Genomic DNA, 12,492 nt, shown 5'->3' on the forward strand with positions numbered 1-12,492 from the left:
ACACGCACGCAACATAATTTAAAAACTTTTAAAAGAACATGGAGCCAAATCAAGAAGGAATTATGGGGAATGAAGGGACAGGCTCTAGTGGCATATGAAATGTATAAAGGGACAGAAAGGTGGAAATCTAAAAAAAGACTGGGTTTTCTAAACTGGGCCTCTGGGTGACGGCAATGCCAACTGGGACAAGGTCAGTGTGAGAAGACAAAACATTTCAGGCATGTTGAAATGAGGATGCCTTTGGGACATCCAAATGAGAACATAGGTTCAAAGGACATTTTCAAATATTTGAGGGTAAATATTTTTTAAAGTATATTCTGCCATCTTATATCATTCCTTGCCAATGTAGGAGTTCTAGGGCTGTAAGATGTGAATTGGCTACACTCTATGAACAAACCAGTGTGTGCTTATGACATTTAAGGTCAAAGACATGGCCAGAAACTAGGACTCTATGGTAAGTAGTATACATATAGTTACTTGACTCTAACACAAATGCCAGACTAAACACAAGTTCCTCCCTCGGGACCCATTAAAATGTACACAGGGAGATATTTATGAAAGTATAACTTTGTAGAAAAAGAAAAAAGGAGACCATGAGGGTCAATCTTTGTGCCTTCAGATGGGCTAGAGAGCTGCAGAGCACCTGCAGCCTAAGTATCTGGGATAAGCTGACTTCCTCAGGAACCACCAACAGATCCCATGTCAGGATACGTGCACATACAATGTGTTGCCAATAGAAGGGTGTGCCATTCCTTCCCACAGGTTTCTCAGATCAGTTCTACGATCAAGATCATCTCACCAGCAGCGGTGGGGATGCAACTCAGATGCAGGGGGACCATGACATAGAGGCAATAATGCTTCTGTAAGACTCAAAACAGAAAGAATGCACCATAGTCAATGTTCATAAGCATTTGGGGGAAGGGGCTTCTATATACATTGGCAGGTGCATAGCCATAATCTTTTGGGGAGAAAATATGGTGATATTTAGATGTTTAAGTAGGCATGCTCATTGACTAATAGATTTTAGACCTAGGACATCAAAATGATGGTGCATATTAATAAAAGTACGGAGGTGTAATGAAATACTGTAAAAGGGTGAACGGGGAAAAACTTAAACACTCACCACTTGAGAAGATTATATTTCAGATACACCATTTATTACCAAATATCTTTAACTTACTAAATGGATCCAGATGCTTGAGTTTCAAAAGCTGCCCAGGGTGTGTTGAAGGAAGGGCGGAGTCACACAAGATGATGTTCCTCCTGGAAACTCACTCTGACCTGCTGAAGAGAGGCCTGAAAACTTCACCTGTGTTTGAGCAAGCAGAGGGGTAGGGGGGGGCTCTTGACCTCTGTCTCCTCTACAGGGCACAGCTGGAGTGAGGATGAGCTCTGAGATCATCCTTTCACTGGGTCATCTTTTCAGAAAAAGAACCGCATTTTTAAACTTAAAATTCACTTCGAAAAGAAGTTACAAGTCATAGTTTTCTACTTTCCACTGAATTCATGTTTCAAGAAAGAAATGAAGATTTGATGCGTAGTCAGGGGCTGTGTCCTCACACAGTGGGCATGCACCACTGACCATCTGATCTACGCGTCTGATGTGCTTATGAAGCAATTATATATTGTACAACAAACAGAAAGTGTTCTGGGGCTTGGAAATTTATTTTAGGTGGGGCGGGGCTCTTGCGCTACAGTGCGTGTGTGTGGATGTCAGAGGACCACTTTGGGGGAGTCAAGCCTGTCTTTCCACTGTGTGTTCTGAAGTTCAGACTCAGGTCAAAAGGCTCGTGCAGCACAAGCCTTTTCCTGCTGAGCCATTCATTACACCAGCCCCGATTTCAGAGTTTTCAATGATAATGTTTTCTAGTCCACCATCTCAAGTGTTACATCACACCCATAACAAATATGCAACAGAAAACAGAATGAGTAATACTGAACTAAATTGGAAACATCTCTCCCTTAATTGTCATTTCTTTTGTTGGCAGCATTTTATTTTACTAGTGTATTCTCTTAGTAAAAATGCACCATGTTATGATAAAGGAAAAAAATCTCCAAAATACAGGAAAACACAAAGAACAAAAGATTTCCTCTGGCATATCTTGTTGGTCTATCTAACTATATCATCTATCATCATTGATCATCTATCTATCATCTGTCATCTATCAGTCTATCTTCATTTTCATCATCTATCTATCCCCATCAATCATCATCTATCATTTTACTACCTACATATCTATCTATGATCTCTATAAATCAATTATATCTATCCCCATCTATCTATCATCTATTATCTGTCATCTCTATCATCATCTATATATCAATCATCTGCCATCACTACCAACCTACCTATCATCTGTCATATCTATCTATCATCTATTTATCTGCTATGCAATATTCTAATTAATGGTACATGCTCACACACACATACAAATCATCATAATTTTAATGTATCCTTTAAGCTGATTTTTTTTTCACTTAAGCATATGAAGAACATTTTCTTGTATCTCCGACAGTAGCATTTCTAGAAGCCTCCCTCCAATCATTCTGTTCCATAAAAGTATGCAAATGTGCTAACCAGCTCTAAGCACTGGATGTGGAATCTATCAGTTTGGTCAGGGAAAGAAATATACAGAGCTTTTCCAATCAGGTTTCTGTGAATGCTTCCTAACAGTTTTGTTACTCCTTTTTTTTTTCCCGTCATCTTTGAGTAAATAAATGTTATTAGTCAATTAAACGCTGTTGCATAAAGATGCTTCAAATTCACAAGGCTGCAGTCATCTCCTGTGCCCTACCTCTGGCAAGATAGGGATTTTGATATAGTGTTATGTGTGACCCTGGTCCCCAGGCATGCTAGAGGTGAAGTCAGTGAATGCCAAGCCCTTTCTTGCTCTGCTGTGAGCCAGAACAAGGATGCTGTAAGAGTCCAGAGTCAGTTTTCCATGTTATAGCATACCTGGGTGAAATGATAACTATTGATCCAACAACCTGACATTGTTTTTCCCAAGTCTGTAGGGTAACATTGTACAAATATGTGCCTAGGAACTCTTAAATAATACTTATTAGTGACTTGGCAGACCATAACTGCTTGGAAGGAGCCATTAAAGATCAGATGTAATTCCTTTTCAGTTCTCTCATCTGTGACCCACTTGTTAGAGACTGCCACATGTGTGTGGAATCTGGCAGTTCACAGCTGCAAAGGATGCTGAAACAGTACCTCTATCATCTTGCAAAAAAAAAAAAATTGGACTTTTCTGAAGTTCACTAATTCTCCCACCTTCCTTTAACATAATATATTTGAGTCACCCTCTCGTGCTGGAGAGATAGTTCAGCAGTTAGAAGCACTTGCTGCTCTTGCAAATGACCCAGGTTCAGTTCTCAGCACCCACATGACGGTGCACAGCAGCCTGCAACTCCAGTTCTAGGGGATCCAATGCCCTCTTCTGGCCTCCGGAGACTCCTGCATGAATGTGCTGCATATAAACTCAGACAGGCACACACAGATACACATAAATATGATGAATAAATCTTCAACTTACTCTCTTAAATATTAAAACTCCATGGTTGTGTCACTTAGCTCCAAGTTTCCAAATTTATTTCTATAGCGTTTAAACCACAGAAAAAGTTTGGGATATTTAATAGTATCTGTCATGATTCTACTAAATTCTGATCAACATATTTCTGCAATTTTCATGGCGATTGTCAACCATCACCCAAATAGTAAAAATGAGCTGCTTGAGTGGTCATCAGGAAGTTGCCGTGTTAAGTTTTCCCTGGCATATTTATTTTAAACTGTCCTCCCTAGGACCCTGCAGTCAGAGAACGCACAGCAAACTTGCACTCCAGCCACACAACAAAGCCAAGTGCGGCTTTTCCTTTCATAAGTAGGTTCTGCCAAGACACTTACCTAAGTGAGATGATGCCTTTTAGCCAGTGTCGGACTTATTTTGAGTTAACGTCTTTGTTTTGAAATCTAACCTGTAGGGTGGGACTTCTAAAGCCTATGCTAGAGCAGTACAGAGAGTCTAAGTAGTCTCTTTTCAATGTGTTCTGGCACTGTAGCCTGAAGCCAGAACTTGGTTTTTCTTCCTTTTTTTTTTTTTTTTTAACTGCAACCTGCCTCCCATGAATGGAGGAAGCAGGCTGCCTCTTTGCTGAACACTCAGACAGGGTGCTGATATAACAACAGTGGACAAGCAGCTGGGAGCTGGGCTGTCAGCCCGTCACACACTGACAAATCTGTTGTTCATATTCAGGCAGGACGCGTGTGTCCACTCGCCACCAGCATCATCCATCTAACACGGAGGGGGGATGCGGGCAGCCTGCACCCTGCTGCCTGTGGACCAAACACGCTTATTACAATCCTGCTGAAAGCTTGCAACTAAACAACTCATTTACTCTGTGATGATGGGGCCAGGCAAATGAGACAAGTAAGATAGCCTGCTCAATTTTTGTTTCTCTTCCTTCAAGGTGCCAAGACAGCCTGTATTACCATTTCATGTCACATACATAAAACCATAACTCTAAATAGCTCCAAACAGCTCTTCTGAAAATCTAGACAGGCAAAAAGAGAGAGGGTGAATGAAAGAAACATTCAATTAAAATGTTGTTATTTGAGAGGAAACATACTTTGAAAACAATATATAGTGCACCACCCCCCACCCACCCACCCCACCCCACCCCACCACCCACCCCCGCCTCTTAGTTTTCATTTTTCAGGCGGGATGACTTTCAGAATGCTCTCTGGCAAATTTCCCCCCAAGCCATCACATCTCTGCCACTCTGACACCCCCTCTCTCTGCAGATCCATTCTAGGTTGATCACAAAGCCTGCCTGAGACTGGATTGACAATTCCCCAATCAAGACATATCTATATTTGTATGAGTCTTCGTAAATCAATGAAGAATACTTTCTTGTATGCATTTGGGAGGAATTGAGTGGTAATGTAGAGGATAGTCCAGAGTTTCTGGCATGGTATAACTCATGATTTGTTGACCCTTTACCTAGACTGTTGAAGAACAAAATTTGCATCTGTTCCAACAGCCTCTCCCTGAACCCTGCTCACTGCGTCTTCTTTACTCATCCAAGCCCAGGCTCCAGAAAGTGCCAGCATTACAACTGCTCTCTGAAATGTTTTCACACAACTTTGTGTTTTCCATTCACATTTGTAGACGCTTTTCCCAAGTTGTTTTCTACAGCGTCTCTGAGGAGATATTCTGAGGAGCATTTGAGATAAGCTGCTCAATAAAGCCCACAAGAAATGCAAATCCACTCGAAGGGCAAGACAAAAACCAAGTGTAACCTTGGAAAATTATGGTAGCATATTAGAATTAAGAAATTTTCATATTCCTGTGAAAACTGCAATCAAAATGTCACTATAATTTATGATTTAATTTTTAAATCCTTTTACATTAAAACAGTAGCAGCAACGGTGCCTAACATCACTGAGATCCTCCTGTGTGGATGTCTTTTTCTGTATCAATATTCACATTGAGAGGAAGAAATATATTTTTGGAATGTGTAGGGTAGTAACATGAGGGGAAAAAATGGAGCAAGTGAAAAACTACCAAAGAATAATGTTCTTTTGTTCACTGCCTACAGCATGTTTTTCTTGTATCAACAGACATTAAGTAATAGTATTTACCACAGAATATTGCTAAGATTCCTTGGCTTGTTTTTGTTTGTTTGAGACAGTCTCATTCTGTAGGCCAGGCTGGCTTGCAACTCTGTAACCCATGATAGCTTTGAACTTGTAGTGATCCCCCTGCATCATTCTTCTGAGTTACTGGGATTATACCTGACTCAACATGTGCACTTTCAAGGAGTGTAAAGAAGCAATAGCAGTGTGACAAATTATAGCCAGCACACACTGTATACACACACACTCACACAAGTGAGCAAAGAAGTTTGTATGGAGTAAGTCCTAGTATTGGAAATTCACTGTGGTCGTGGTTCAGTTCCTTCCATAGCACAATGTGAATGTATTCTTACCTAAAGAAAAATACAATTTCTTTACTTTATTGGTTTTTGACACAAGACCTTATGGTGTGGCATGGGCTAGCCTCAGACTTTCTACTGTAGACTACTTTAGATTCTTACTGAGTGTTGGAAATCGTTGATTCACCTTCATTACAGCACTGCATAGCTTTAAGCAAATGTTCCACTCTGTCACAATGCACCCCATGTTTTTGTGGGTCTTGAATGAGTACTATGTAATTCATAGTGTGAAAAAGAAATTAGAAGGGTTGTTTTATATTTTAGAAATGAATTTACCCTAATAGAAAATAAACCATATTCAAGAGAGCTAAATAATTCTGATCAACTTGAGCAATATCTTCATTAACTACACTCTCAAGTTTTAACATTGTGCTCTTTGTCAATATAATAATGAGGTAAATTCTTATAAAATTCCTGGGTGCCCTTTATTCTGCCCTGAAACCCAGGTGGTTTTTGATTGACAGAAAGATTACCTAATAAACCTCCAGTACAAACTAATTAATCACTTTGAATACAACACTAAATTGGCAGGCATAAAAAAGCAAATGAGATGGGTGTTGAGGACCATTTGCAAGTGACCTTAGTTGAAAGCCAAGTACAGAATGATTTCTTCTTTAGCAGCGCCATGTTCATGAGAAACAGTATATGCTTGTGTCTTCCTTGCTCCCACACCTGCCTGCCACTCCCTGATAAACACTTCAGAGAAGCAACAAGTCTCTGAGTAGCTCTGTTACGGCTGTAATGAATGCCAGCTACACCCAGCCCAGCTTCTACTGCCCTTATAGTCTACAGTACTTCTAATAGCATTTCTTGTATTGTACAGCGTGATTTTTTTTTTTTTTTTTTTTTTTTTTTTTAGTTGTCTGTCGGCTTCTTAGAGGACAACTTTTACCTCAGTTCTGTAACCCTGGCAGGGGCCTCCGTCCTCATGTAGTCAGTGCAGGCAAGCTACCACAAAATTTTGATCACATGGTGTACTTTAAATGATCATTCCTTCGTGTTCTGATGCTGAATTTAAACATCCAAAGGGAGCCAGCCAGGTGGCTCCATGGGTACACACACTTGATGCCAAGCCTGAAGACCTGAGTTCAATCCCTGGGACCCCCCTGGTGAAAAGAAAACACTGACTCCAGAAAGTTATCCTCTGACCTCCCACATGCCTACACATGTACCCCATCCCCATTCATAAATAAGTAAAAGTAACAAAGCACCAAAGGTGCCACCATTTCCACCAGTTAGTAGTTACTTTTCTCCTTACTGTCACAAAACAGCTGACAAACACAGTGTGAGGAGGGAAGGGCTTGTTTGGCTCCCAACAAAGCTGGGAAGTCATGGTGGAAGGCTCGGGAGGCAGCTGGTCACATCATGCCCACAGACGGGAAGCTGAGTGACAAACGCCGGCACTCAGCTTGCTTTCTGCTTTCATTCAGTGCAGGACCGCAGCCCATGAAATGGTGTCATTTGCTGTTAGAGAGGGTCTTCCCCCTCTTGTAACACCTTCACAGATGTTCCCAGAGGTGTGTTTACATACTGATTGGAAATCCAATCCAGTTGAATCTGAAGATTTTCCGCCACACCAAAGCCCATTGTTCTGAAAGGAAAGTTAGCTCACCATCAGTTTTGATCAGGAATTCACCAAGTGAAAAATATTCATTCATCCTTATCCCCCCTTCCTCCAGCTCATCTCACTTACTGTGCTCCGCCTGTTATCAAAGTGCCTTGGGGGAGATCCAGGGTCTTGCAAGAACAGGAACACATTTCATAGATTCTGTTCCTTCCTGCAGCAAGTAACAACTCAAGGTTTACCTGATGTGCATCTCAAACTGTAGAAATGATCACTGAAAGTATAGTCTTTGGATAGTCATCTTCTAACCTCCAACCTATAAACAAACAGACAAACAAATAAATAAAGATAAACAAAACATAATAAACAAACGAATGAATGAATGAATGAATAAATAAATAAATAAATAAATAAATAAATAAATAAATAAATAAAAGAAATAAACATGGGACATCCCTAAGAACATGTAGTATCTTATTAGGCTTCCTACTCCCAATCTGCTTCCCGGTGACGGGGTGTTGCTCAGGTAGCTTTTCTCTGCTGATCCACCTCACTCATGACTGGCTGCCTGCCCTAGAGGTGGGCTGTCTGTGTCTGGGCACAGACTCTCTCTGTTGAATTCCAAACCCGTTGTGCCAGGCAAGAGGTAGGTTTGGGGGGTACTACTGAGCCCCCAGCTATTTATGGAACCTCCTTGCTCTGTTTCCCTTCTCTGCCAGGTTGTCTTCCCCGACTCCCAGCCCAGCCCTGCTCCCCCAGAGCCCTCTCTTTCCTGTTCCTACCCAAGCTGCTCTGAGACAGAAAGGGAGAGCAGAATTATTTATTGTGCGTCTGTTTGAAGTGAAAGGCTTTTACATTTTAATGAGCACTAAATAGGTGCGAGGAAATATTGTTCATTAGCTGTAATCTGCGGAATTGCTTGAGTGAACTTCCTTTGGAGGCTGCTTTAAGCGGTTCACTCAAGTAGAGCAGTTTGTATGGTAATTAAGGGAGCATTTTGCTGTCAACATCTGTGCTGCTATTTATAACAGGGGAGGTGGCTTGCGGCTCCACTGGAGGGCTGGAGGGTGTGGGTGCCGAGAGATGCAGGTGGGATGGGGTGACAGCAGTGGCACAGCCATGGCTCGCAGCCATGACAGTCTTCTTTCTCTGGCTTTCCTCCCATTCAGCCTCGAATAATTCTCACAGAAATCCACCACCATTCATCGTGGCTAGAAGAATTCTTGCTTTGACGTCTCTTCATTAATCACAACCTTCACCTGGCAGCCCAGGCAGGGAAAGTCGGGACGCTGTGGAGAAGCGAGTGGTCTTTCGCTTTGTCACACATTCTTTCTGTCTCTTGTGCATTTTCCCCCTCTAAGTCACTCTGATGGGGCAACAAGGTACCAGCATAAGAGCTGTGGCACTTGGGGGCAGTCAGAGAAGACCAGGAAAGAAACACTGGACACCTCACATCCCTGCTGAGGTGAAGAAATAGTCGCCTATCTAACAGTCCTAGCATGGCCCTCAACATGTGTGACTCTATGTCCTCCTAGAGCAGCCTGAGGTACTCTTTATATTCTTGGCAATACCAGAATGATCTGGCTTGCATACCTTCCAACTAGAGAGGTGGAGAGCTTACCTGGGAAGGTCTACGAGACAGATATACAAGGTCAGAAGTTATTTCAGCAGGAAGGTGGCTTGGCTATGCTGAAGCCAGGAGCAGGACAATGTGGGCAGAGGGTAAATGAGTGGCGGCAATGAACCTGTGAAGAAGGCTGACGGCAAGACCACTGGCTGGGCTGAGTTGGGTCTGGGACTGAGTAATGCCTGGGTGAGGTGGGAGCTGGTGGGCACAGGGATGAAGGCTGGCAGTTCTGAAAGGAGAGGAAGACAAGGACCCATTTTCTGGAGGCAAAGAGGAGTTGAAGAAGCAGTGGCCCATCTGCTACTCTGAAAAACTTGTCCCAATGCCTTACATTTTCTCCAGCTTAAGGTGGAACCAGGCAGGATTCTTGAGAAGAGCATCTGTTTGCCTAGCTGTGACAGTGCAGCCACAGAGGGGCAGGAGTCAAGCAGACTCCGGCTGCTCGGAGGACACGGAAGGCCTCAGGCACCAGGCTGGGATCTAAGAGCAAGGGGGTTTCTCTGTCCATTTCTTCACACTTTCCTCTCCTTTCTCTTCTCCTTTCTCTTCTTTCCTTCCCTTTATTTTTCTTTCCTTCTTTTCTGTGTTTTTGAGACAGGGTCTCCTGTAGTTCGGGCTGGCCTCAGGCTCCCTCTGTAGCTCTTATTCTCTGAGCTTCTCTACCCCTATCCTCTGAGTGCTGAATTCACAGTTGTACATCACCACACTTGGTTGATGTGGCACTGGGGATCAAGCGCTGGCTCTTCCCCTTGAGCTGCTTCCCCAGTCCCCCAGCCCCAGGCATTTTCGTTTTTAATACATAGGTATTATTTGGCACATAGTAGGAGAGTACTCAAAATCAATATCTTTTGAGTGAATGAATAAATTATTGAGGATCTGTTGACATCAAGAATGACTTACAATAAAAGATGTGGAGTGTGATTGCAGCCAGCTCTTTTTCACCTGGGGACCTTTTACTCAGTCAGTAAACTGGTAAAGGATTCACAGCTTTCAAAAGGAATGTTTTTGTTTGTTTGTTTGTTTGTTTGTTTGCATCCCACACAAAATCTTGATTTTTGCAAAATATATTAAGAAACATCAGGCCTACTGAGGACATTACATGAGAGTGATGTTTTGAAGGAGAAATGATCCCCATGGGCTCATGTATTTGAACACTTGGTCCCCAGGTGATGGTGCTGTTTGGGGAGGTCATGGAACTTTTGGGACCTGGCATCGTACTGGAGGAAGTATGTCACTGGGGTGGACTTTGAGATTTAAAGCCTTGTGTCACTTCCAGTTTTAGGGAAACTGCTTTCTGCTTGTGATTAAAGATGTGATCTCTCAGCTGCTCACTCCTGACTCTTGCTGACATCCCTCCCTGCCATAATGCCTAGAACAGAATAAATCCTTTCTTCCTTAGATTGCCTTTGGTCATGATGTTTATGACAGCAGCAAAACTAACCGATTCCATGAGGGACTGTATTAGTTCTTTCTATGTCTCTGTGACCAAAATACCTGACCGAAGCAATGGGAAGTGGGAAGGTGTGTTTTGGCTCACGACTTCAGGGAGATTTCAGCCCATCATGGTAGGGAAGGCATGTGTGATGGCTATTATTGATTGCCAAGTTGGCTACATCTGGAATTAACTAAAACTCAAATGACTAGACACACGTGTGAGGCTTTTTTTTTTTTCTACATTAAATCATTTGCAGTGAAAAGACCCACTTCAAATCCAGATCTTTGAGGTGGGAAGATCCACCTTTAATCTAGGACAGGCCTTCTGCTGGAAGTCTCTATAAAGGGCATGGGAGGAGGGGGCTTTGCTCTCTTTGCCTGCTTGCTCTCACTAGTGAGTCCATTCTTTCTCTGGCATTAGAGCCTACTTCTTCAGGGTTCTGGCATATACTGAAGACAAGCTGAGACATCCAGCCTCATGGACTGAACAATTACTAGATTCTTGGACCTTCAGTTCATAGGCAGCCATTGTTGGATTAGCTGGACCACAGCTTGTCAGTCATTTTAAACTGTCTCTGTCTGTCTCTGTCTGTCTGTCTGTCTGTCTGTCTGTCTCTCTCTCTCTCTCTCTCTCTCTCTTTCTCTCTCTCTCTCTCTCTCTCTCTCTCTCTCTCTCGAGAGAGAGAGAGAGAGAGAGAGAGAGAGAGAGATTCATTTGTAAGTTCTAGTACAGAACCTGACAGAACCTCACTAATATATCATGGTTGCAGGCACAGTCCTATCCAGGCAGCAGGGTTGTGTAGGTTGCTGTTCATATCTTGGCAGACCAGGAAACAAAAAGAACAGTTCAGGCTCAAGCATCAGTATAACTTCAAAGGGTCACCCACAGTTACCTACTTCTCCTAGTCAGGTTCCATCTCCTAAAGGCTCAATAGCATTTAAAGAATGACACAAGCTGGGGGTTAAGTAATCCAAACATTAGCCTGTGGGATACATTCAAACCATTACAGTATACAGAAACTGCATTTCTATCCAACCAACTTCATAACAACTGACTATCGGGGATACATTCTCCTTATTAAACTCCATCTTCGCTGACAGAAATTGTCATTAGGCACAGTTTTTTTTTATCTCTATGTTGTTTTTGTCTTGATTTTGTATGATTATTAAACCTTGTTTGAATTCTGTGTTTGTCCAAAGGCAATTTCACTTAATGACTCATTTTGAGAAGTCAAATAAAAACAACAAATGTAGTGAATCCCAAGTGACTGAAGATAATTTAAACTCAGAGATGCCACAAGTAACTCAGATTTTCAAGTGGCTGCCAAATTATTATCAGGTTAGAGTAGCTGCCTTACCATGATCTTCAATATAGTTAGGTTTGGGAAGAATCTCATCTACTGTATTAGGTCCTTTCTCTCTCCGAGTGTTAATCAGCTTTTTGTCACTATAAAAAAGTACCAGAAATAGCCAACTCACTTTAAAAGGGAATTTTCATTTAGGCTCTTCATTTTAAAGGTTTCAGCCATTGCCTCTTAGGCCTGTTGCTCTGGGCCCATGAGAAGGGAGTAGTTCACCATGCTAAAAGGGCAACATGCTCACCGCCTGTTGGCCTGCAAGTTTAAAGAGAGAAAGCCAGAGGTGATGTCCCACTGTCCCACTACAACACAGTGGCATATCTCTTCTTTAAGTGATGGCTTATAAAACGATGACGAGGATGCAAGAGAAGAGGAAAGTGGATTGACTAGGGTCAAGGTTCAGGCATTTTCTGTACACCAATCTTCATACTAGATCCTTGAAGGCTGCCTTGAAAGGGTTAAGCTTCTAGAACTGAAGTGTCATCTCGAAGAATTTTGAGATTTAATTTTTT

General features: G+C 42.3%; 1 protein-coding gene across 2 annotated transcripts in view; it reads left to right on the plus strand.

Moving 5' to 3' along the window:
• Nucleotides 1–12,492, plus strand: part of Gpatch2 (G-patch domain containing 2) — a 200,266-nt gene that overhangs the window by 167,137 nt on the left and 20,637 nt on the right. The window lies entirely within an intron of this gene.

This window comes from Peromyscus maniculatus, chromosome 11 (genome assembly GCF_049852395.1).
Source record: "Peromyscus maniculatus bairdii isolate BWxNUB_F1_BW_parent chromosome 11, HU_Pman_BW_mat_3.1, whole genome shotgun sequence".
Taxonomy (NCBI): domain Eukaryota; kingdom Metazoa; phylum Chordata; class Mammalia; order Rodentia; family Cricetidae; genus Peromyscus; species Peromyscus maniculatus.